General features: G+C 41.0%; 1 long non-coding RNA gene across 1 annotated transcript in view; it reads right to left on the bottom strand.

Annotated features, from left to right (window-relative positions):
* Positions 1-390: 390 nt before the first annotated feature.
* The window catches only part of LOC138751462 (uncharacterized), a 48,708-nt gene continuing 22,292 nt past the window's right edge, over positions 391-26,806 (bottom strand). The window contains exon 3 of the long non-coding RNA XR_011349958.1: positions 391-484. This is a non-coding gene — a long non-coding RNA (uncharacterized lncRNA). The remainder of the gene's footprint in view (positions 485-26,806) is intronic.

Genomic DNA, 26,806 nt, shown 5'->3' with positions numbered 1-26,806 from the left:
AAAAGACATTTTCACCTTTCAGATGATGAAACCCTATGTCTGTGTCCTCATTATTTTTATTTCTAATTTTCAGTTTCACATTCATGAACTAGAAATAGTTTTTGGCACTTAGTTCAACGAATAATGCCAAGTTTGTGGGAAGAATGTTACTTGTTTATCCTTGATATTTCTGTTTTTAGAGATAACCAAATCCTGCAGAACAAAATAAGTAAATGAAAACTTGTCCTAATGTCTTTGAAGAAGTCCCAAGTGCTTTATAATGAATAAAGTGCTTTTGAAATATAGTAACCATGTGAACTAGATAATTCCTTTACCAAAAGCTGAAACCTGGAGCTACAGACATAAATAGTTTGAGGAGGAAACTTCAGGATTTATCAGGAAATACGGCTGTTCAAGTTTATTTTGATAATTCTTCATTCATTCAGTCAAGTTTATTGTCATCTGTACAAGTAAAACCCAACAAAACAGTGATCTTCAGTTGTCGCTGCAAAACAGGCAAACATACCATCAGACATAACATGCAAACAATACATATGCAGGACAAGTATTTCATCTATATGAATAAATAAATAAACATAAATAAATAAATCAATAAATGCATATTGTTTCATGAATATGAGAGTCTCGGATGGTTAGTGTGAGCAGTTCCTTTCGTTGTTCAGTATTCTCACTGCCTGTAGGAAGAAACTGTTCCTCAGCCTGGCGGTGCTGGCTCTGATACTCCTGTATTTCTTCCCTCATGGGAGCAGCTGAAAGATGCTGCGTGCAGGGTGGAAGGGGTCCTTTCTGATTTCAGAGTGCAGATCATGTCAATGGTGGGGGGGGGGAAGGGAGATTTGCAAGTACATAGTCCTTCTCTATTGGTTTCACGCCATTTTCCCCATAATTTTCAAATATAATAATCAATAAAGCCAGAAATTAATCACATGCATGCTGTTAACTGGATGTAATTCAAGGAAAATGCAGGTGAATTTTGCAATCCCAAGTACCATTGTCACAGAACTATCCCTCAATCTAAAAAACATTTTGTGACGATCCATCTTAATCACTAACAGTTCATATTGAGCCAGGTCATAGGAGAAATTAGACTTGGTTTACTGCATTATAAGCTGGGATAAGTACAAGTGTTACACAAACTGGCAATGCCAACCAACAAGGTCATGATGTTTCTTTTTTTCCTTTTATTAAGATTTGAAATAGGCACATTACATGCCAGCTCAGCATTTCAGAGTGAAACAAGAAAGTCTGCGGACTCCATGATTGTAGTTGTGGTTGCTGTTAGCCAGAATCAGACACACACAAAGATAAAGACTGTACAACAGGTTTTAATCCACAAAGAATTCCACAGAGCCAGGCTGGCTGTGGCTGCAGCAACTTTGAGTGAGGCCTCGGGAGGCCGGCTCGGGCTTATATCCCGGAGGGTGATTAACACCCGACCGGGTGGGGGCTTGATCCATTCAGGCTGACTGATTGATAGCTGGCCAGCTATTGTCCTGTCCCCTTACACTCCTGCGGGTACAGAGGTTGCTCCCTGCAGTAGGTCAGTGGTGTACCACCACAGTAGTTAATACACAAAAGTGCTGGAGAAACTCAGCAGGACCCACAGTGTCCCCAGAAGGCAAAGGTATACAAGCAAAGTTTCAGGCCAAAGCCCTTCATCATAGTATGAGCAAAAAGTAGCAGGTGTCCAGACTAACTTGATCCATAACATCCAATGATGAAACATCATCTCCTCTCAATGCTCAGTATCAAACAAATAAAGTAGTATCAGCATCTTTGATGAATGCTACTCAGGTTATCATCAATAACCTGAAATCAAGGCCTTCAATATGGTTCAAAGATTTGGTGTGTCCATGAAATTGAAATGGTCTATGGGTCTTTGCCTCACCTTCTCTTAAACTCGACAACCCACAAGGGTGCAAGGTTCTATTTGAATATAGTAGGTGTGGTGAATGTCTGCCAAGCTGCCTGTCTCCCCTCTGGCGAGCCTTGCTGTGCTAACATTGGCTGTGCATTATCTCTACTGTTAAGGACACTCCCCTTGGATATATCTGTATATGCATCTATTGTCTTTCATTATTGTACTAATTGAAGTGCCATTTGATGAAGTAGACAAAGATGATGTGGTCAAACAATAATCATGGCTTTTATTAGCAGAAATTCATGGTACAATAATGAAAGGCAATATGTGCATATACAGTTATATCTAAGGGGAGTGTCCTTAACAGTAGAGATAATGCACAGCCAATGTTAGCACAGCAAGGCTCGCCAGAGGGGAGACAGGCAGGTTGGCAGACATTCACCATAGTGATATTCAATCTCAGATGAACAGAGTAGTGATAAATGTAGGTGGGCCACTACCCACACTTACCATCCCCTGCGCTAGTTACTGAGGTCTGTCCACATTAAAGATCAAAACTCCCTCCCTTTTCAGTGATATATCCCCCCGAGTGTCAACCGTTCCAATCCGTAATATCCCCCAAGGTTTGGAGTCAATTGAGCTATCACAGGGGATCTCATCTCACCGTCACTTGAAGTCATTTCATCCTGCTCGTCTGAAGATTTTATTAGCAGAAATGGATGCAGCACTCAAGCCAGAGCGGCTGATAATCGACGTCTGCCCCGAGGGTCAGAGAAATTTTCAACCACTGGATTGCTTTTTTTGATTACTACATGGCTCGATTTGCTACCTGCAGCTATTGTGGCAAACTCGGCCACTTTGCTAAAGCGCGTAAGGCGAAAAGTACTCCCACTGATAAGAAGAAGAAGAGAAGCACCAAGGAAATGCATCCTGGAACTGCAGGAATGGAAAACAACTGTGAAAAGGGGGAATCTTCAGACGAGCAGGCTGAATCGACTTCAAGTGACGGCGAGGTGAGATCCCCTGTGATAGTTCAATTGACTCCAAAGCTTGGGGAATGTTACGGACTGGAACGGTCGACTATGAAGGGGGAGGTGAATGATGAGACTCTTGATTGTCTAATAGACTCGAGGAGTGCTGACAGCTACATCCACGAGAGAGTTGCCAGAGCCTTAAATTTGTGGAGATATCCAGCGATCCAAAAGATATCGATGGCTTGTAGTGAACTTACAAAAACTGTACGGGACAAGTCTAAAGTTACTTTAAATTTGCAGGGACATTGCCTGGCTGATGTGTGGCTCTTTATTATGCTGGAGCTCTGCACCCCTGTGGTACTGGGATTAGATATTTAATCCCAGATGACAGTGTAGTGTTAAATTTCGGTGGGCCACTACCCACACTTAACATCTCCCGTGCTAGTTACTGCAGTCTGTCCACATTAAAGATCAAAGCTCCCTGCCTTTTCAGTGATTTATCCCCCAAGTGTCGGCCGATTGCCACTAAGAGCCATTCTTACAGCAAAGAGGATCGTGAGTTTATAAAGCTGAGACCCAGAGATTGCTTAAAGAGGGAGTAATTAAACCCAGTAAGAGTCCGTGGCGAGCCCAGGTGGTAGTTGTGAAAAATCACACTAAGAAACGACTGGCTATTGACTACAGACAGACAATCAACCGTTACACTAACCTGGATGCCTGCCCCCTGCCAAGCATCAATGAAATGATTAATCAGATAGCGCAATACAAAGTGTACTCCACTATCGACCTCAAAGCAGCTTACCACCAAATCCCCATTAACAAAAAGGAATGACCCTATACAGCCTTTGAGGCTGATGGGGGCATTATACCAGTTTAAAAGGGTACCTTTTGGAGTCACTAATGGTGTGTCAGTGTTTCAGAGGGAAATGAATAAGTTTGTTAGGACATATGAGTTACAGGGTACGTTTCCCTATCTGGAAAATGTCACTATTTGTGGGAAATCACAGGCTGAGCATGACAACTTAAAGAAATTTTTAGCAACAGCTAAAGCGCTCAACCTTACATTTAACGAGGGCAAATGTGTGTTCAACGTGATAGAGCTACCCATTCTGGACTACATTGTCCGCAAGGGCAAAATCCACCCCGACCTGGAAAGAATGGACCCCCTTAAGAAGTTACCACCCCCAAACTCAGCAAAAGCCCTTAAAAGGTGTATGGGATTCTTTTCCTACTATTGCAAATGGGTTCGAGACTACACCATGAAGGCACACCCTCTGTTTGACACTAAATCTTTTCCTCTCTCTTGAAGACTTTCGAGAGAATTAAAGCTAATATTGCCAAAGCTACACTCTTGTCCATTGACGAGGATGTCCCATTCCAAATGGAAACTGATGCCTCAGATTGTGCCTTGGCAGGAACCCTTAATCAAAAGGATAGACCTGTGGCATTTTTCTCCCGCACGTTACGTGGACCTGAATCCTGCCATTGAAAAAGAAGCCCAGGCTATTATTGAAGCTGTTCACTACTGGAGACACTTTCTAGCCAGCGGAAAATTTACTCTTGTCACTGATCAGAAATCTGTAGCCTGCATGTTCAGTACTAAACACAAAAGTAAAATCAAGAACGATAAGATGGCACGCTGGCTAATAGAACTCTCAACTTATAATTATGAGATCCAGTACAGACCGGGCAGGTTAAATGATCCCTCTGACGCATTGTCACCATCTGCTGCTGGTGCTCAGCTGGAGGGGCTAAAAGAGATCCATAGCAGACTGTGTCACTCAGGAGTCACGAGATTCTTCCACTACATAAGGGCTAACAACCTTCTTTACTCTCTGGAAGAATTCAGGAAACGGACTAAAAGCTTTCCTGTTTGTGCAGAATGCGAACCACAATACTTCAAAGCTCCTGAGGCCACTCTCATCAAGGCAACCCAACCTTTTGAGAGGATTAGCTTAGATTTTAAAGGGCCGTTACCTTCCAACAACAAAAATATTTATTTCCTTACTGTAATTGACGAATATTCCAGGTTTCCCTTTGCGATATCCTGCTCTAATGTCATTAAGTCACTTGACAGAATTTTCAGCATTTTTGGTTTTCCCAATTACATTCATACCAATAGAGGCTCAGCATTCATGAGCGCTGAACTGCGGAAAGCCCTGCTACGAAAGGGGATTGCCACCAGCTGTACCATAAGCTACAACCTGCAGGGCAATGGGCAGGTTGAAAGGGCTAATGCTACAGTCTGGAAGACTGTTAATCTTGCTTTAGAAACACATGGTTACCCACTTACCCAGTGGCAGGAGGTGCTGCCTGAGGCATTACATTCTATTCGGTCTTTATTGTGTACTGCAACAGATCAAACACCTCCTGAACGTATGTTTGCCTTTCCTAGGAAATCAGGAACTGTGATGGACTGGCTAGCCTGTTTATCTGACCCTGGAACCGTGCTGCTGAAGAGCCACGCTTGGGTGCGTAAAACAGAGCCCCTAGACCAACCAGTTCAGCTACAGCATACTAACCCCAACTACGCTCATGCTAAATTCCCAGACGGGAGTACCGACACTGTACGCCTATGAGATCTGGCCTCATCTGGTTCACCCCTTCCTCGCACCCCTACTCAGAGTGAGCCTGAGAGGTTGGACTCACCCCTCCCCCACCCAGCCTGTGACCCCTAGTAAGCTTTCAGATGGCCGTGCTTAGGCTCCACTGCCTCACGCTGGCAATTCTGGAGCGGGTCCAGAAGCCAGTTCTTCCCATACTACAGACCCAGGACCAGTACCAGTTCCCAAGGTTGCCAAGGAGCCACCTGTTTTGAGATGAAGCACCTGAATTCGTAAACAACCTGATAGGCTGACATATTCATAAAATATCTCATTATATTTTGATTGCTTGCTAGATACTGGGTATTTTGGCTGTTAGAGTATCTCAATGTCAAACATGGTATCCATGTATCGCTTGCTTCAGTCTTTCCTAGCTGCTGTCCTTTTGATTTTAACCCATCTTCTGCCAGGGGGAGACTGTGGTGAATGTCTGCCAAGCTGCCTGTCTCCCCTCTGGCGAGCCTTGCTGTACTAACATTGGCTGTGCATTATCTCTACTGTTAAGGACACTCCCCTTGGATGTAACTGTATATGCATCTATTATCTTTCATTATTGTACTATGAGATTCTGCTAATAAAAGCCATGATTATTGTTTGACCACATCGTCTTTGTCTACTTCATCAACTGGCACTTCAGTAGGGTAATGAGGCTGGGGTTTGATCATGCTCCTCCACCTACAATAACATGGCTTTGTTGAATGTGCACCAATTATGGTCTATGCCCTGCTTCATAAATTTGCATCCCTGGAAGTCAAGTAGCAGCATAAAGATAACAAGATCCAATCTAAAATTCCTTCTCTTATCTGTCACTTGAGAAATGAACAGAAGCTAAATCCTACAGAGAGCAATGTCAAGCTTCAAATCTCTAAGAGCAGCATTTGAATTACAGTGTCGGAATGGTCAACAATAAATAACTGCTAGCACTATGTACACCAAGACAATTTCTAAGGCAAAGCAGGACAAAATGGTAATTAGTGGTAATTTTCTGAGTGGTTATTCCTCACAGAGAATCCTGTGCAACGGAGGTGGAAACTGAAGACATGAGAGAAGTCAGTAGCCCCTGCATTTAAAGCAAAATGGGCAGATTTTTTGTTTGCAAAACACGCAGAACAAATAATAAGGTAATGAATTAACTTCAGATTATTATTACACCAAGGCAAAGTTAACTAGTGGGAAAACTAAATTTACTGCCGAGACAAGATCGTGGAAAAGAGTTTGCAATTGTTTGAGAAGTTTATAAACAGTCAACAATTCATCATTGATTCCTAGTAACAGTCAGTGAGCAGTACAAACATGTATATTCCACTGAATTTTTGCAGAAATTCCAACTGGCACAGATAGCATTAAGTGAAGCCTGGAGCTGAAACTATCGTTAATATGAGCAGAGTGTCGATTCAGAGTATAAGACAAACCCTGAAACACCAAAAAGAACCCAACCTACAACAAATTTTCAAGTGGCAGTATATTAGACAAAATTTTATTTAAAAAATCACTTAAAATCACTATGATCATCTGAGGCAAATACCTCAGTGAGCACATCCAGTTCCACTGTTTACACTGTCATCATATGAATCCCAGTCTGTATCTGATGAGTTGGCTTCCACTTCGTCATCGGTTTCCGACAATAAATCATCCTCCGTACCATCTATTGCACTAGAGATATCACACTTTTTGAAGGAATTTATCAGTCTCTACTCACTTCAAACTTTTGTCATTTTGCTGGAGATTCCATGATAACCTCCATCTTCCGGCAACACGCAACAGCTCAGTCAATGCAATTATTTTTTTGGAGAGGGGGGTCGACTTGTACCCCCGATACATGCTAAAACCATGAAAATGAATTTGAAATTGGGGATCTGACTTATCTGAAGGTCAATTTATGTGCCGAAATATATGGTATATGTACTATTTTGAGGGATATATTATTGGGAAGTTTGCAAATCATTTTACAATATCTTTCCCACACAGTATTTTTTGCTTATTCCAATCAGTTTTCATCATCTCAAAGTTTTAAGATAAATGTTATTTGTCGTTAACTAATTTAATTTTTGTCATTAAGTTTGGGAATCTTTCAATGTTTTCTGACCCGTCCATCATTTTGTTTTACAAGGTCAATGACCTGGGATGTGTATCCTCTTCTCACCTTTAGTGTGCACTTCTGAAGTGCCAGGCTCTGTGGCAGTAACATAATTCTCACAATTTTCTATAATCTGCAAATGTTATCCTCAATTAATTGTGTGATTGAGGTCCAGTAGGTATATGCAGTGATGTAAAGCTGGCCAATGGTTCACATTTACATATCATTAAAGATAACTGAACAAATTGACAAGATAGTTAAACAAGCAATTTGGAAGAACACAAATTCTTTAATGGAGGAGCTGAATGAATAAAATAAGGATGTTGTAACAAATATTGACAAATCACTGGCATATTTGTTTAATTCCAGGGGCCACAATTTATCAAGGATATTAATGTCTTGCAAATGGACTGAAGGTGAATTAACCCTGAGGAAGGTCAATTAGGTGGAGAGATTTTTTGTCCCCCTTTCCCTCCCAACCCCATCCAGCCCCCTACAAATTCTCATCACCTCCCCATCCCTCTAACCCCTTCTTCCCACAGGATTCTTCTGCTCCGTTCCCAGTCCTGTCCCATGCCTCTTTTTGTTCTAACTGGCCTCTCTTTGAACACCATTATCACCTTATGTTCTAGACAGATTCCAACACTGGCAGTATTTGTCTTCTAACCTCCACCACCACCCCCCCCCCCCCAATCCTGGACCTCACTTTCTTCTACCTGACCCTTTTGCTTTTCTTGCCTCTCCCTTTTGTTCTGGCATTTGCCAATCTACTGCCTCTGTCCATCTTGCTTAACTAACTCCTGATTCACGAATCCCACATGAGTCCTTTCACCTCTCCCGCTTTACTCTGGTTTCTCTCCTCCATATCTCCTGTCTAGATGGAGGATTTTGGCCTGAAACACTGACCATTTTTTTTCTTCTGCTGACACTGCTCGACCTATCATCACTTCCACTTCGTCATCGGTTTCCGACAATAAATCATCCTCCATACTATCTATTACACTAGAGATATCACACTTTTTGAAGGAATTTATCAGTCTCTACTCACTTCATACTTTTGTCATTTTGCTGGAGATTCCATGATAACCACCATCTTCCGGCAACACTCAACAGCTCAGTCAATGCAATTATTTTTTGGAAGGGGGGGGGGTCGACTTGTACGCCCGATACATGCTAAAACCATGAAAATGAATCTTCAAGCAGATTATGTTTGGTTTCAGATTCCAGCATCTGCAGTCTCCTGTCTGTCTCCATTTTGAAAAAAAAAACAATGATTTATCCGCTTTGAAGCAAAGTTATTGTGGAACCCAACAGAAAATATGAAACCTTTTAATTGTGCAAGCAGGTAGAAACTACAGACCATCTCTGAATTGCAAATGCCAATTCAGCGACGGACTTCCATAATATAACACGCTACTGGCATATCTGCTACAACCACCCCAACTAGCAGTGCATTTCCGCCTCTGCATAAAAGAATTTGCCTCGCACATCTCCTTTCAACATTCCGCCTTCACAAAGTTAAGTCATGTCGTCAAGATCAAGATTCAATTTATTGCCAGTAAACCAGCCAATGGAATTTCAACTTCAACCAGAAGTTTTAGAAAATAGTGCTATATACATTATAATAAAACATGCAATTAACACCAACAACACTATTCTATAACAAACTGTTAAAAAGTACTGATTTTACAAAGTGAGTGCAGTACCACTCAGTGCCATCATACTTCAAATGTGGCTTAACCAAAGTTTTATATAACTGCGGCATGTTCTCTGACATTTATACTCAATACCCCAAAGGATTTTTGTTCTAACTTGCAGCCCATGCTCAATGTTCATATATAATTTTGCAGGCCATCTTTAGCCTAGTCCTCATGAAGGTCATTCATAATTATGCTCCCTGGATCCAAATGTCACCATATTTCACTCATCGATCACCATTGGTTCCCAGTTAAACAAAGCCTCAAAAATATTTATACATTTTTCCAAAATCTTTTCACCCATCCTTATCTCTGCAATGTTCTCCAGACCAACATTATTCAACTCACTTAATTCTCGCATCTTGAGAATCCAAAGATGTAATTATTGGTATTTATGTGTTCAGTTACCAAAAACATTTGCTCAGTATCATTTCACTGAAACACCTTTAATGCCTTTTCTGTGGACTAAGCTTGCTTGTTGTTGAATGTTGCTATGATTGAAGAGGCCTCATTTGCTGAGTTCTGGAGTAAAATATATCGTGTCCAAAAGAGTAGCAATTAGCACAATGCTATTACAGCTCCAATGACCCTGGTTTGAATCTAGTGCTGTCTATTCAGAAGTTTGTGCGTTTTTCCCATGTTCGGATTAGTTTACTCCGGGTGCTTCCATTTCCTCCCACATTCTAAAGACATATGGGGTTAGTAGGTTAATTGGTCACATGAGTGTATCGGGCAGTTTGTGGGCTTGTGGACTAGAAGGGCCCGCAAACATGCCGTGTCTCCAAATTAAAATTACATATAAATTAAACTAGACAATTTTGTTAAAACATTGATAGAGTTATAATGCACCAAATGGTTTTCCTCAGTGCTGCATAAATCTATGAGTAAATAAATAGTTCCATTAGGTGTAGAAAACTAAGATGGTTTGAAAAATTATATTTGTCCTGGTTGATATTGCAGTACAAATCATGCCATGGAGGAGTTAAAAATTCCACCACTGAATGAACAAGGATTAATTCAAACCAGTACTCGCACATTGCCAAAACAGTCCAACACTTCAGTGTGTTAAACAGGAAATCTGTAAAAATTTATCCTGGCATTCAGTGACAGAATCCAGCTGGTTTCAACCAGCCCCTATTGCCTAAATCACTGGGTGAGAGTTTTTTTTTGCCAACTACACTTCATCAGCTGACTTACTTGAAGATCTGAAAGATATAGGTTATAAATTTTACAGGCAAATGAAATGATCTCTGAATTTGATTATGTATTCTTAATTTTCCTCAGTATACCAAGTTAAAATAGACATTTCTGGCCATTTTGGTATCTCCAAATTTAATGACTACTATGTATTGAGTGACCAAAACTCCACATTTTGAAATGAGGGGAAGAGGAGAAATTCCAAATTAACAACCTTCCTTCGGACTTTCTAATTTTTATGGGACAGGATCATTTGTATATGACAATATTATAATGTTAAAATAATTAGAAATTGGATAGTCTGGTGGTTTCCTGGCAATTGACCACAGAGTTTAACTACTTTACAATTATATCCAAATCATTACGTTTCTCTGGAAACCTCCCAAACAACCATATTTATGATGATAACAATCTAATTCCACCTCCACTTGCAGCATATTCAAGATATCTACCACTCTGTGTATAAAATGTACCTGTCTGAACCCCTTTAAATGTCCTCCTCAACTCTAATAGGGTAAAGCAGCCTCTCAGAATCTACTGTCATTCCCCCTTAGTGTCTTTCATATTCAATCTCAGTATCCTGAAACATTGCATTAATATTTCCCTATTCTTGACTTGCAAAAAAGACCAACTAAATTATGTTTCATTGGCCACCAGATCCATTTCTTCCATGATATTTTATAGTCTCACTCCATTCAAGTAATCTTCATATTTTTACTTTTTTGTCTTCCTAAAGTGATCGACTTTACATAGTTAGGTAGGTTAGGTGAGTGGGCAAGATGTTAGCAGATAGAATACAGTGTAAAGTTGATCACTTTGAAAAGACAACTCTCCGTAGTGTTGCACCATCAGCAAATTTGTTCACAAGGTCTGTTCATCCAGGTTATCAAATAGTCAAAGTACCAGCACAAATTCCCATGTTGGTTTACATGTTGTTGGCACATCATGGGCTGAAAGGCCTATATTATGCTGAGATGTTCTATGTTCATTCCATTGGTTACTGAGCACCAATCTGAAAATGTATCCCTATTCTCTTTTTACTGTTAATCAGCCACTCCTCTTATCCATCCTAATCCCTTGCCCCCTTACGTTGTACAATATATTTTTTGGAAATATACATGCCCTACATCCACTTGGGTCTACTTTAGCCACCCTGCTAGTTGTATCCTCATCAAACAATATTAACACTGCATCATTATCTTGTAATTTTCTAAATGTTTCGTCATCACCACCTCAATAATGGATTCCAGATTCTGCTCCCAGTGGCAGGATAATTCAGCTATTGCTTCCAGATTTCTGCCTCTTTCCTTTCTTGAATAGGAACATTCCATTTACAGTTTTCCAATCTTCTGGGACCCTCTTACGATCCAAGGAGTTTTGATAATTTACAAACAATTCATTCACTATTGCTGCAGCCATTTACTTCAAGGCTTACAGAACAGACCAAAAGTTCCAGGGGATTTTCTGGCCTTTGATCTTATTAGATTGCCCAGTATTTTTGGAGGGATGAAAATAGTCTTGAATTCCTCTTTCCCTTTAGTCCTTGATTATTTTGGGGATATTCTAATTATAGGTTGAACCAAATTATTATTTAGAATCTCTGCCATTTCTTCAGTACAACAAGGCAACAACATGGTTGGTCAGAATTTATCCCTCAAATATAATCTAGTTGGAAATAACAAAAAAAGTGTAATGAATTATACCATATTTATTTCTTGATTGATCAAATGACATTAATTGACCCCTTTAATAACAATCTTCGACATTTATAATCCCCTTACGAAACCAATTGTCCAGAAATTGATTGTCCTTTGAAAAAGATACAAGAGAATTTTGAATCAAAAACATTTTATGTGATATATATCCTCTTACACCAATTTCTTCATTTATTTTATTCCATATATTAATCAAATGTTTCAATAATGGTGTATCTTTAACACCAACCATTAATTTCAGTTCTCGCATATATAAATTCTTCCGCTTTTCTCTCTCCCATTTTATTTATTTCTATTTTAACCCATGCCAATTTTTCCCTTAAAAAAAAAGCAAGAAATCTCATTTAAGCTGATTGTTGGCAATTTTTTTAAAATTAGGAAGCTGTAAGCCTCTCAATTCACATTTCCATGTTAACTTCTCTATAAAAATTATTGACATTTTACCTTTCCAGAGGAATTTCCTAAAATATTTATTCAATTCTTGAAAAAAATTTGAGGTTTTTAAATAAGTAATGCTTGGAAACTTTTTATATATTTGTGAAGACTCTTAATGAGTACTTTAATATTATTTGCCAATTTACTCTCACCCTCTATATTTTCTCCATTTTTTTTAGTTGTCCTTTGTTGGTTTCTAATAAATTCCCATGACTGCCACCAGTCTATGCATATTAAATGCCTTTTATTTAATTTGATATTTAACGACAGACAAACCTACAAACCTTCCTTTCTCAATGGAATTTACCTTTGCTGAGAGTTATCCTAGATCTCCAGCTACTGCTGACCTGTTGTTTTGTATTGAATTTACTTCAACTAAGAGGAGATCATCTCACAGAACAACATGATCGCATCAAAGAAGTGTTGAAATATCATACAAAGGAATTTTACATGCATTATTTGTGTAATTTTTTAATTCATTATCATTTTTGGACATGGTATGAGTTATGATTTAATTGTTTAATTATAATTATAGAATTTGATTTCTGAACAAGTTATGTAATAATTATGGTTCTGCCTCCAATTTACAATTGATATGTGATATGTAAATGTATATGTATCATGGTGGATAACTGTCTATTAGGATGGAGGCTGGCGATGATCAGTGTGCCTCAGTGTTGGGTCCCTTGTTGTTTATCATTTACAATAATGATTTGGATGATGGAGTTGTAAACTGGGTTAGTAAATATGTGGAAAATACAAAAATAGGGGGAGTTGTGGATAGTGAGGATGGTTTTTGAGGATGACAGAAGGATTTGGACTGCTTAGATGAGTGGGCTGAATGATGGCAGGCGTAGTTTAATATCAATAAGTATGAAGTGCTTCATTTTGGGAAAAAATAATCAAAACAGGACATATTCAGTGAAGGGGAGGGCATTGAGGAATGCAGCTGAACAGAGAGATCTTGGAATAAAGGTTCTTCGTTCTTTAAAGGTGGATTCTCGTGTAGATAGGGTGGTAAAGAAAGCTTTTGGTATGCTGGCCTTTGTAAATCAAAGCATAGAATATAGGAGCTGGGAGGTGATGTTGAGACTGTTCAAGATATTGGTGGGGCCAAATTTGGAATACTGTGTGCATTTCTAGTCCCCAAATTATAGAAAGGATAGAAATAAGGTGGAGAGGGTGCAGAGAAGATTTACTAAAATGTTGCCTGGATTGTAATATCTAGAATACAAAGAATGATTGAGTAGACTAGGTCTTTATTCATTGGAGCATAGAAGGTTGAAGGGGATTTGATAGAGGTATATAAAATTATGAGGGGGATAGACAGTAGATGTGAATAGGCTCTTCCCCGAGGGTAGGTGAGATTGGAATGAGGGATCACAAGTTAAGGGTTTGGGGGAAAAAGTTTAGAAGTAACATGAGGGGAAATTTGTTCACTCAGAGAGTGGTGACTGAGTGAAATGACCTTCCAGATGAAGTGATTGCAGCAGGATCAATTTTGTCATTTAAGAGAAGGTTGGATGAGTGCATGGATGTGAGGGGATTGGAGGGTCATGGACAGGGAGTGGGTAGGTGGACCTAGTGGAGTTCTCTTAAATCTGTGCAGACTAGAAGGGCTGAGATGGTCTGTTTCCGTATTGTAATTGTTATATGGTTATATGATTTGATTTATGTTATCATTAAAATACTTTGTTTAAAAGGTTTTTGTTAAACTCAAAAATATTTAAAAAAACTTCAGCTAAATCTGTCCTTATGCTATTAGAGTTGCTTTCATTTAAAATTATATTAGTTTTACATTTAAATTACCAACTCTCAAACTAAATTTGTAATTTGACCCTGAATCATCATTTTCACAGTGGATCCTTCACTCTGAGCTCATTAATCAGCCCTACAGACAAATAATTGGTTTCCTGGATGGTTTCACACACCGACAGACTAAACTGTGCAATCCACATCCAGTTGTCTCTGAAAAGTCAATGATGGTTCTTGTTCATGAACATCAGCCACCTGTCCTATGCAGGCATTGAGATGGGATGTGCAGTTAGAGCTGAACAAGATGGTGGTGAGATCAAACCTGGAATATTGTGTGGTGTTCTCATCACCCAGCCATAGGAATCATGCTATTAATTTAACATAGAATATTACAGCACAGTACAGAACCTTTGGCCCTCAATGTTGTGTTGACTTACATCTTCCTACCAAAAAATACTAACCCCTTCCTACCTCATTGTGACGATATGCTGCGGTAGATCACTCAGCCAACAGGTGGCCTAGAGACACGACACCCGGCCTAAAGCCAAGGTTCCGACTGTGTGCGTTCTCTCTCTCCCCCGGGACCACTGTAAACACAGCTAGTAGCCAACTAGATATTTACGTGAGTGGAATAAAGCTGTGTTGCCCCAAACAGTATTGTGCCTGTGTTTTCCTTTGGTGCAGCCTGCCATACTCATAACCCTCTATTTTCCTTTTGTTCATGTATCTGCCTAAGAATCTCTTAAATGCCCCTCATGTTTCAGCTTCGACCAGCTCCCCTGGCAAGGCATCCAGGCACACACAACTCTCTGTATAAAAAAAACTTACCCCTGATGCCTCCCCTAAATTTCCCTCCCTTCACTTTGTACACATGTCCTCTGGTGTTTGCCATTTCTGGGAAAAGTCAATGGCTTTCCATGTTATCTATGCCTCTCAGAATGTTGTAGGCCTTTATTAAATCACCTCTCATACTTCTTCCCTCCAAAGAGAAAAGTCTGATATCTGCTAAACTTGCCTCACAAAACTTACTTTCCAATTCAGGCAACATCCTGGTAAATCTCCTCTGCACCCTCTCCATAACTTCCATGTTCTTCCTATAATGAGGTGACCAGAATTGAACACAATATTTCAAGTGTGGTCTCACCAAAGATTTGTAGAGTTGCAACACGACCTCTTGACTCAAGCTCATTCCCCTATTAATGAAGCCCAACATCCCAAAGGTCTTCTTAACTATCCTGTTAACCTGTGTGGTGACCTTAATGGATGTCTGGATATGGTCCCTATGGTTTCTCTGTTTATCTACACTCTTACATTACCATTAACCCTTTACTCAGCCTTCTGGTTTGTCCTTCCAAATTTTATCACCTCACACAATTGAACTCCATCTTCTGTTTTTCCATCCATCTCTGCATTCTATCTATATCCTTTCATAATCTATGACCACCTTCAGCACCATGCACAACTGCTCCAACCTTCATATCATCTGCACACTTACTGACCCATTCTTCTGCCTCTTCATCTAGGACATAGATAAAAATAACAAAAAGCCAAGGTCCCACATCAGATCTCTGTAAAACTCCACTTGTCACTGACCTCCAGGCAGAATACTTTACATCTACTACTACTCTTTGCTTTTAACATGTGAGCAAATTTTGAAATCACATAGCCAAGGTTCCATGGTACCCATGTCTCATGACTTTCTGAACAAGTATCTCATTGGGGACCTTGCCAAATGGCTTAGTAAAATCCATATAGACCATATCTACCATCCTACCTTCATCAATTTATTTTGTTACATAAAAAAACTCAGTTAGGTTCATGAGGCCATGCTGACTAACCCTGAGTGTACTGTTTATAATCCTGTCTAATAGATTGAACACCACTATCACAAGATTCACCGGTCTAGAATGCATAGGATTCTCCCCATTACTTTTTGCCATTTTCCCATTTTACAGCACCTCCCATATGGGAAAAGGAGGACTCAAAGATCATAGCTAATGCCCCAGCTATTTCTTCCCTCTCTTAACAGTCACTTGGGATATATCACATATGGCTCCGATGAATTATCAATCTTCATGTTTTTAAGAAAATCCAACGCTTTCTCTTCACTAATCTCAACATCATCCAGAACACAAACCTGTTCTATTCTGACCTCACCCTGAACAATGTCCTTTTCTCTCATGAATATAGAAGCAAAATATTTATTTCAGACCTCCCCAATCTTCTTCATCCTAATCAATCCCACCTTCATTCTCGTCATTCTTCTCTACTTCACATCTGCCTAGAATGCCTTGGGGTTCTCCTTAATCCTACTTGCCAAGGACTTCTCAAGCCCTTTATGAGCTCTCCTAAGTCCTTAAGTTCCTTCCTGGCTATCATATAATTCTCATAAACCTTTCCTTTTTCCTATTATATGCTTCTTCCTTCCTCTTAACTAGATGTCTCACCTATTTTGTCAACCATGGTTTCCTTTTCCAACCATCTTTTCCCTGTCTCAGTGGGATAAACCTATTCTGAACCCAGCACAAATGGTCCCTAACCATCCTCCAGATTACCTCTGTGCTTTCTCCCCTGAACATTTGTTCCCAATTTACTCTTCCTAGTTCTGGCCTCATCCCATCATAATTAGTTCTTCACCAATTAAATACATTCCCATTTTTGCTGCTTTTGTCCTTGTCCATAACTATGCAAAAGCTTGGAGTTGTGGTCACTCTCACTAAAATGCTCCTCCACCAAGAGGTCTGCCACCTGGCCAGATTCATTACCTGGTACTAGATCCAGTATGGCCTCTCTCTAGTTAGATGTCCACATCCTGTGTCAGGAAACCTTCTTGGACATATCTGACAAATTCTGCCCCATCTATCCCTCTTGCCGTCAAGAGGTGCCAGTTAATATTCAGAAAATTGAAGTTTCCCAATACAACAGCCCTGTACTTTCTGCACCATTCCAAAACCTGTCATCTTATCTATTCCTTGGTGTCCCAAGGGCAATTTGGCAGCCTACAGACTATTCTTAATACAGTGATACTGCCTTCCCATTTCTGATTTCCACCCACACCAACTCTGTAAACACTCCCCCTACAGCATTCTTCCCTTTCTACAGCCATTATACTATCCCTGACTAGTAATGCTACACCCTCCCCCCCATTCCTTTATCTCCAATCCTATTTCTTTTAAAACACCTAAACCCTGGTACCTGCATTAGCCAAACCTGCCTTTTTGTCAGCCAAGTCTTTGTAACGGCCACAACATTGCAGTTCCATGTACTGATTCATGCTCTTAAGTTCATCTCCTTTATTCCAAATACTCCTAGCATTGAAATAGACCCAGTTCAAACCCTCTGACTATATTTATGCTTTCACCCCTGCTTGTCCTTCCACACAACCCAGCACGTCGCATCATGCATTCCACCTTCTGCCCTAATCTCTGCAATCATTTTCTGGTCCCATCCCCTTGCCAAACTAGTTTAAACCCTCCCCAACAGTTCCAGCAAACATGTCTGTCAGGATATCGATCCCTGTCCAGTTCAGATAAAACCTGTCCTTTTTGCATGTCAGATATTCTCCAGAAGAGACCCCAATGATCTAGGAATCTGAACCCCTACCCCCTGCACTAACTCTTCAGCCATGCATTCATCTGCAAGGACTTCCTGTTTCTCATCTTACTGGTGTGTGGCACAAGCAGCATTCCATAGATGACCATTCTTGAGGTCCTGCTTCAGGACCTCATCCTTACTCCTCTCTAGGCCAATTGTATCAATGTGAACCATTACATCTGGCTGCTCACCCTCCCATTTGACCACGTTGTGGACTCGAACAGAGACATCCCTGACCCTGACACCATTAAGAAGAAAGATTCACGTAAATGTTTCTCGGTCTAGAGGGCCCGAGTTATGAAAGGCTTGACAATTGGACTTTTTTTTATCCTCCCCATCGAGCATAGGCGGCTGAGGGGTGACCTGATAGAGGAGTAGAAAATTATGAGGTACAGAGATAAGATGAATGATAGTGGCCTTTTACTAGTGTTGGGGAGTCTTAATCCAGAGGACATATGTTTTAGTTGAGAGGAGACAGATTTACTAGCAATCCAAGAGACACCTTTTTCCCCTCAGAGAGTAGTAGATATATTAAACAAGCTGCCACAAAGGCTGTAGAGAAAGTTACCATTATAACATTTAAAAGATATTTATATTTATTGGAAAGCCTTAGAGATTTATGGGGCAAACAGGTAGTATAGTCAGCATGGGCAGATGGGCAAAAAGGCCTGTTTCTGTGCTGTAAAATTTAAATATTCTTTGACTGGAAGGCAGCCAACAATGTAGCACAGAAGGGAATTCCAGAAGTTTAACTCAGTGTTAAGCAAGGTAGCACCCTGATCCCTGGGTCAGAACATTACCAATCTGGGTCTCCATTCCAGACTGTAGCATACAAGTCTGTTTCAATGTTTTAAGAGTTACACCTTTAGGATTCTTGAATAAGTGACAAAATATAATGCTTTCCTGTTGGGGAGATGTCAAGTGTGGTAATTGGTAATGTATAAGGCATCAACTTTGGGTTGATAGTCTAACGTGTCTTCTTCATCAAAACTATTGTTGTGAACTTTATTTTTCTATTGACAGATGGACACAATAGAAGGGTCAGTATATATTTAAAAATAAAACTGCAGCTTATGAAAAACTGAAATAGACAGAAAATTCTGGAAATACTCATCAAATTATGCAGCATTTATGGGAAAAAAAACCCCATGTTACATCAATGTTTGTGATTCTTCAATGACTTGGAATGTGAATTATTCTTTTCTTTCCACAGATGTTAGTTTTCCTGGTGAGTTTTTCCAGACTATTCTGTTTTCCTACTGTTTCAGGGTACAGATTCATATGTAGTACCTTGGTGAGATCTCAATGTCTTCTGCTGATTGACTCATGATATATGTGAATCAAAATGGATAAATCACTCACTGGAGATTAAATTTGTTGCCTCTTGCATGGGAGCTACTGAACAGACATCATTGATTGGATATGTCTGTCAGATCACAACTTAACAAGTGATGTCCATATTCTCATTACTGCATCTTGCCAATCACAATGAGTTGCATGCCCAACCTATCCAGTCACAGACAAATATAATTTTATCACTTACTAATCTTACAACAGGAGAAAAGATCGCAATCTTTTGCAAGGTGACCTCTTTTTTTTTAACAGGACTGCATTTATGCCAGCGATTTAACCATGGAGCATGTTCAGCCACTGAACTATTAAATTCTGTAACTGAACACAATTTCTGCTGCAATTCAAACACATATCCATTCACCTTTTTTACAGACTTGGAATCCCTCATTTTCCCACAACATAAAATACTTGTTTATGGGATTAATTGGTTACTGTAAATTTCACATAGTATAGATTGTGGGGGGCGGGGGGGGGGGGGTGGCACAGGAGATTTGAGGGGATACCAATGGGATGTGTGAGTGGGATAATGGCTTTCTTTCTGCTAGCATCAACTAAATGGGTCATATTGCCTTTGTAAGGAAATACAAGCCAAAATGAAAATTCTATGAAGTCCTTTCCTGTTCTCTTTTTTCCTCTGACTGAGAGGTCATTGATAGGGGTTATCAATTACACAATTAAATGAAAAGATACTGCATGACATTCAGCATAGACCATTTCATGATTTAAAAGAAGCAATAAACATTTCAAACATAGATAGTTACAGAACTAAAGGAGACAGTGGGACAGCAGTATATTTCTGTATTCGTACTAAATTCTATAAATTCCAACCTATTTACATCACTCTAGAAGCAGGAGTAGAGGTAGATTGTATAAATATTAAGCCCTGACTCCATCATTCATGAATAAATGTGTTCTTCTGCACAAACTCCACTTTCCTGTGAATTCACATATCCTTGTGTCCCTTTGGTCCACAAGCATTGATCGAGGCAAGTCACAATGACAGAGGCCATGATCAAAGATTGCAAAGATGACCAGTCAATGTGAAGACATTTTTTTCTTCTTGATCCTGAATAACTGAAATCATGCTCTTAGATTATAATCCTTCCATCCCCCCAATTCTGATTCCAAATTCCCTAGCCACTGAAAACCAGCTGTTCAATCAACTGATCTATCAACCCACTCAGGAACATACAGTATATTTCAAAGTGAGTTCCAACTCATGTGTGCTTTCAATGTTCAGTCCAATAGTATAAATTAACCTCAATCAACTGTGGTTTGATTTCAGACTATAATTTACTAATATATTTTCTTTATGTTTGGCTTTAGAAGAGGGGAATGATCATCATAGTGTTTCTTATTTGCTGCAGCTGAACAAGTATTTTGTTAAAATTTCAAATAGTATACTTAATTGAATTAAAGCAAGACAATAAATACAGATGATAGATAAATACTAAATATTTAAAGTCATTTTTGGGCAAAAAATTACTTTGTAATAGTTCAGATATATTCAATATTCGAAGACAGAGGGTCTTTTCCTCACTCCTGCGGCCTCTCCTTCATGGCAGCTATTTTGTGAGCTCCTGTTATCTGCATGTGATGGGGAATGTGCCTTTTTGGAGTAAAGGCTGCTACAGTTGCTCTAATTGTCATTCTCCTGGCTCTTTAAAGAAGTGTTTGGCAATAACTGTGCACAGCCATGTGGAACCAATGTCAAAATCATTCAGAAAGACCACCACACAGCAATGGCTTTGCACTCCAAATATAGAGCAAACCAAACCTAGACTAGAATGCCTTCTAATTTATATGTGATAATTTTTCTTAATTTGTACTGAAGATCATTTTAAAATGATAACATAAAAGATAAATGTTGCATTGAATGTAACAAATGGTATGCATTAATTATTAGGCAGGCTGTGAAATTAGATATTGAATAGGTCCATCATAGTTGGACTATTTTCCATTCCTCAAGCCATGCTGAACATAGACATTATATTAGACAATATGCAAATAAAATAGCATCCTCAAAGAAATTCCGTGGCTTAGGTGTGAATTAATTTATAGTAATACACCACTTCAAAAGGACATTGAAAGCAATCTCAAGCTTCAAAATGAATGAAACTTCAGTAGCATGTCATTATAATAGATTCATCCAGCTCAAGAACTAGCCTTAATTCAAAGGCACAAATATGAGCATGTAAAAGGATTAAATCAAACTAGCGCAGATAGAATCATTTATTAACTCAAGCATAATGACTCATTTTCCTGGGGACACCTAAAATATCTGCACTTATCACGTCCACATATGGGCAGATCTTACAATGAGAATATTCTTGTAGCAGTTATCCCAGACTTTACCAGTGAGGTCCTGTGATATACAGCTTCTGTGACTGGGTGTCAAGCTGTTGTGAGTGAGGAAACAGGTCTGGTAGGTCTCAAAGGGGAAGGATTTTATTTACAGAAGGCAAGTGTGCGAAATGGTAAATGAAGCAACACACACACTTTATAGCAACCATGGGAAATAGCGGACAATTAATAATAAACGTGAGGAAAATAGCATGGGAAGAATACACACACACACACACACACACACACACACACACACACACACACACACACACACACACACACACACACACACACACACACACACACACACACATACACACACAATGAACTGGTACATACAATGATCAAGGAAAAAAATATCACTACATTGTCCCTTACCCCTTGACTCACAGCTCTATGCTACAAAGGACACTAATTAAATGCTGCCAACACTTTTAACAGTGCACATCTTACCAGCAGTTTCTCCAGCACCCTTCCACATTTCTAGTCCTAGAGTGAAGCAGGATGGTCCCAAGCTGGCAAAGAAAAAGAACAAAGAGGGATGCCTGTGCTTTGTTCGAGCAGATGACAGCACTGCATCAACAGCACCTGGCCAGGAAGACCACCGACTGACTGTCCGACTGACCAGCCGAACGCCATGTCCCACCAGTGAGCAGTACTGTTTCTATCACAGACTGTGGGGCTCCGATGCACTCCCCCTGTGCGTTCCAGGAAAATGCCCAGGCCGGCCATCATTAATGCCTGCGTCGACCGGCCAACTGTATAACCTGCTACACATTCAAGACTCACTGTCGTGCTGATGTTTCTTGGTGGACACTGGGGTACAATACAGCATCACTCCCCCGACCAGCCTGGAAGCCCGCTGCGACAAAGTTGGCTGGGAGCTCTGAGCGGCAAACGGCTCCAACATCCGAACATTCAGCATCCACATGATTCCCCTATGCTTCGGGGACAGACAATTCACGGAAGTTTATGGTGGTGGCCGTGCAACAACCATTACTGGGTGTAGATTTCCTGCAGGCCAACTCACTCCTGGTGGTTATCAAGGGGCACCGGCTGGTGCACGTCAGGACAATTCAGTCACTCTCGCTCAAGGGCAATGAACTCACCAGCCCCCTGCTGCACTCAATGAGTACGGCCGATAATGAATTTCTAGCAGAATTCCCCTCCATCATCACGCCTCTCTTTCCATTTGGCAGAACCCAAATACAGGGTGAGGCACCAAATCGTTACAGAGGGCCCTCCGCTCCATGCCAAGGTGCTGCATCTCTCCCCCCCTCCCCACCCACCGAGATACTCAACCTACCCAGAAACCAGTTCAAAAAGATGGAGGAACTCGGCATTATGCGGTGCTCCCCAGTACCCACTCCACATGGTCCCCAAGGTAGCAGGTGGTTGGAGGCTGTGAAGAGATTACCGCCATCTCAACAAGGCAATCATACCGAACAGATATCCCATGCCCCATTTTCAAGACTTCACCGCTGACCTGCAAGGGGCACAGACATTCTCAAAGGTGAACCTCATCTGGGGCTATCACCAGATCCCGGTACGTGAAGAAATCCCAAAAACCACCATCATAACCCCCTCTGGATTGTTTGAATTTCTCCACATGCCCTTCAGGTTCAGACTCCCCAGAGGCTGATGGATGCAGTGGGCCAGGATCTGCATTTTGGCTTCATCCACTTCAACGACATTCTAAGCACCACCTACACCCATACCGAGCACGCCGCCCACTTAAAACAGTTATTCACCAGGCTGAGTGATTTCAGCCTAACCAAGTGCCAGATTGACCGAGAGACAATTGACTTCCTGGGCCACCGTATTGACCAACATGGAGCCAGACCATTACCCACTAATAATAATCCCAGGCAATAGCAGCACCTGTCCTACATTTCCAAATTTACAACGGACAATGAACACATATCCGGCAAATCCAACATGGTAGCTGACACCCTATCCTGTCTGACTATCTTGCCGGTGCACAACCCTACCCCTGCCATCAACTGCACAGCCTTGGATGATGAGAAGAAAGCAGATCCTGACATTCCTCTGTCCTGGACAACGCTCACCGACTTACAACTGGAGGACATCCAGATCACCCCCGGCAATCACATACTGTTCTGCGATACCTCGATGGGTAAACCACACCGTGTCATTCCTGGTGCATGGAAGAAGCGGGTTTTTGACTCCGGTCCACAATGTGGCTTACCCACCATCAGGACTACAGTCAAAATGGTGGTGAACAGGTGTGTCTGGCACGGCCTCCACAAAGCAGTTGTCCTGTGGGCCAGGACTTGTTCTCGGTCACTAACCATCAAAAATCCAGACTCATATCAAAGCTCTACCACAGACATTCGAGCCAGCACGTTGCTGTTTCAGCCGTGTGCACATTGACATGGTGGGGCCCCTACCTATATCCAGAGGCAGACATTACCTTCTCACAATGGTTGACCGGATGACTGGATGATCAGATGGCCAGAGGCGGCGCCACTATCAGAGGCTTCCACAGAACCATGTGCAAAGGCTTTACTCAACACTTGGGTAGCGCATTTCAGGGTCCCCGAACATCTTACATTGGACTGGGGGCCAAATTCACTTCTAGTCTGTTGACTGCCTTAGCCTACACCCTGGGGACCCAACTCCACCACACCATGGTGTATTACCCATAGGGCAATGAGTTGGTGGAGAGGTTCCAGTGACACCTTAAGGCAGCCTTAATGGCATGACTTACTGAACCTAACTGGGCCGACAAACTCCCTTGGGTCCTATTAGGCATCCTCACTGCACCCAAGGAGGACCTCAAGGCATCATCTACCGAGTTAGTCTATGACATACCCCTAGATATTCCGGGCAAATTTGTGATGGCCCCTGAGGACTTAGGGGAGTCCCCGGCGACCACATTGTCCTGACTATGCAAGTGCCAAGGCACCCTGGCCCCTGCTAAACCAAGACACCATGACCAACTCTGCTGACTGTAAACACGTGTTTGTTCGGCATGGGGCTCAGCAGCCACCTCTACAGCAGCATTATGTGGGGCCATACCGTGTCTTCAGACACAACGGCATCGCCTGTATTTTGGACATTGGTAGCAGGGAAGAGACTTTCACACTCGACTGGTTGAAACTGGCCTACTTGAACTTTGACCAGCTTGTCACTCACCCGACCCCATGGTGCAGGGGTTGGCCTCCTAGAAACAGTGCTACAACTGCATGTTCTCGGAGGCGTTGTGTACCAGGTCACAGTGCAGACACAGGAAATGGCCGTTGAATGCTGCGATCGGTAAAGGATTGTGCGTGCTGAAATGCCTGTTTCCATAGGCTGCCGGCAGAGCAGTGAAACTGACCAATTACCACCAGTAGATCGCAGCGAGGCCAATCAGAGCCCGGGTATCCAAGGTAACCAATCGGCAGCTGGTCCACTCAAGCCACGCCTGGGTGGAGATGCGGTCGAGCTAACTATAAAAGACAGAGCTGCCACTGAATAAACTCAGTGTCGAATACACTTGACTAGTCTGTGTGTCTTCTGTGGATTTGAGCTACAGCCTTAGGGCTTTAACTGAGATCTAGAACCTAGCTGTAGCTGTAGTGACCTCACTACATGACATACATACAGATGTGCATTCCATCAAAAGGCAGAATTCGTTTTTTTCTCTCTCTCTCCACTTTAAGTCATTGTACTTTCTTACAGACTCAAATGTTTTTGGTGTCATTCATTGCAATACTGTGAAAATTACCATATCTTCATAAAGATTAATGATTGAAAACATTTTAGAACTCAGAAACAAATCATGGTTAGGCTTTCTTTCCAATTTCAACGGACTTATATCACAAGAACTAAAAACACACTGCTGCACAATCTCAGCTGGTCAAACAGTGTCCTTTATATAGCAAAGATAAAAATACGTAACCAACATTTCAGGCTTGAGCCTGTCATCAAGGTATGAAAAAATGTAGCTAGGCACCCAAACAGAATGGTGGGGGGGGGGGAGGGTGGGGGAGGAGCTGGGCAAGGGGCAAGGGTTAAAGAACAGTCCCAAAAGCAGGAGGAAATAGGAGGATAAGAGGGGGAGGAGGAATGGCTCTGGTGAATGGAGAGGGGGGGGGGGGGTGGAGAACTGGAAGAAAGAAGACAAAGGGGAAGGCAGGGGAGAGAGAACAGAGAGGAGGCTAGCAGAAATGTGTGAAATCAATGTTAATGTCATTAGGTTGGAGAGTGTCTCGATGGAAAATCAAGTGCTGTACCTCCAATTCACAGGTAGTCTTGGTGGAATAGTAGATGAGGCTATGGATGGACATTTTAGCATCAAGCTTGAAATGTTGGTTATGTATCGTTATCTTTGCTATCTCAAGTACACAGCTTGAGCAGCTGAGTTTTTCCAGCATTGTATTTTTACTTCAACCATGGTGTCTGCAGCCTCTTGCGTTTTACTTTTTTTTATACCACAAGATGTTCCACCAAGATTATTCAACTTATAAAGCTTTGCATCCATGAAAGTATAATTTACATAAAGGAAAAGCAAAACATAGCATTCGAGGTATGATAAATACACAAAAGTGCTGAAAAAAAACTCAGCAGGTCCCATAGCATCCATAGGAGGCAAAGAGCAATGTTTCGGGCTTGAACCCTTATTCAAGGTATAAGCAATAAGCAGGTAGAATAAAAAAGCCTCTGGTTATGGAGTACTTTAGAATCTGCTCACATGCATCACTGTAATTCACATCCAATATAACCCCTTTGAAGAGCAAACACTATTATTTACAAAGCAGGGCATCATTAGTAACAAATGAGGTGAAAAACAAATTAAATTTATCTTTGGGTCGTGTCGATTGAGGAAATAAAAGTTAAAAAAAGATTGTGGAACTAATGTCACTGAATTCTTTGCATCCAACTGAATAGACAAATAGAGCCTTGTTTTGGTGGAGAAATTTTCCTTTGGTCTACAGTGCTCTGGGTAAAATGTAGCTGCGGATACGCTTTATACTCCACTTCCAAAATTCAGCTTTGTTGTCTTCAATTGTAGAAAAATGCATAACCACTAATTGATTACATGTTTAACATCACACATTATGGAATTCTAAACCGATGTTTCATCCATAGGCAGGACATAAATGATTCATCACTCCTCCACCAAAGTGAACAAAATTGTCTCAAGTCAACAAGTAGAAGCTACTGTAGGTGACGTCATAATTTGGATGCACC

Source organism: Narcine bancroftii, chromosome 1 (genome assembly GCF_036971445.1).
Source record: "Narcine bancroftii isolate sNarBan1 chromosome 1, sNarBan1.hap1, whole genome shotgun sequence".
Lineage (NCBI taxonomy): Eukaryota > Metazoa > Chordata > Chondrichthyes > Torpediniformes > Narcinidae > Narcine > Narcine bancroftii.
The sequence above is the reverse complement of the archived record's forward strand: the minus strand, read 5'-3'. Positions and strand labels throughout refer to the sequence as shown.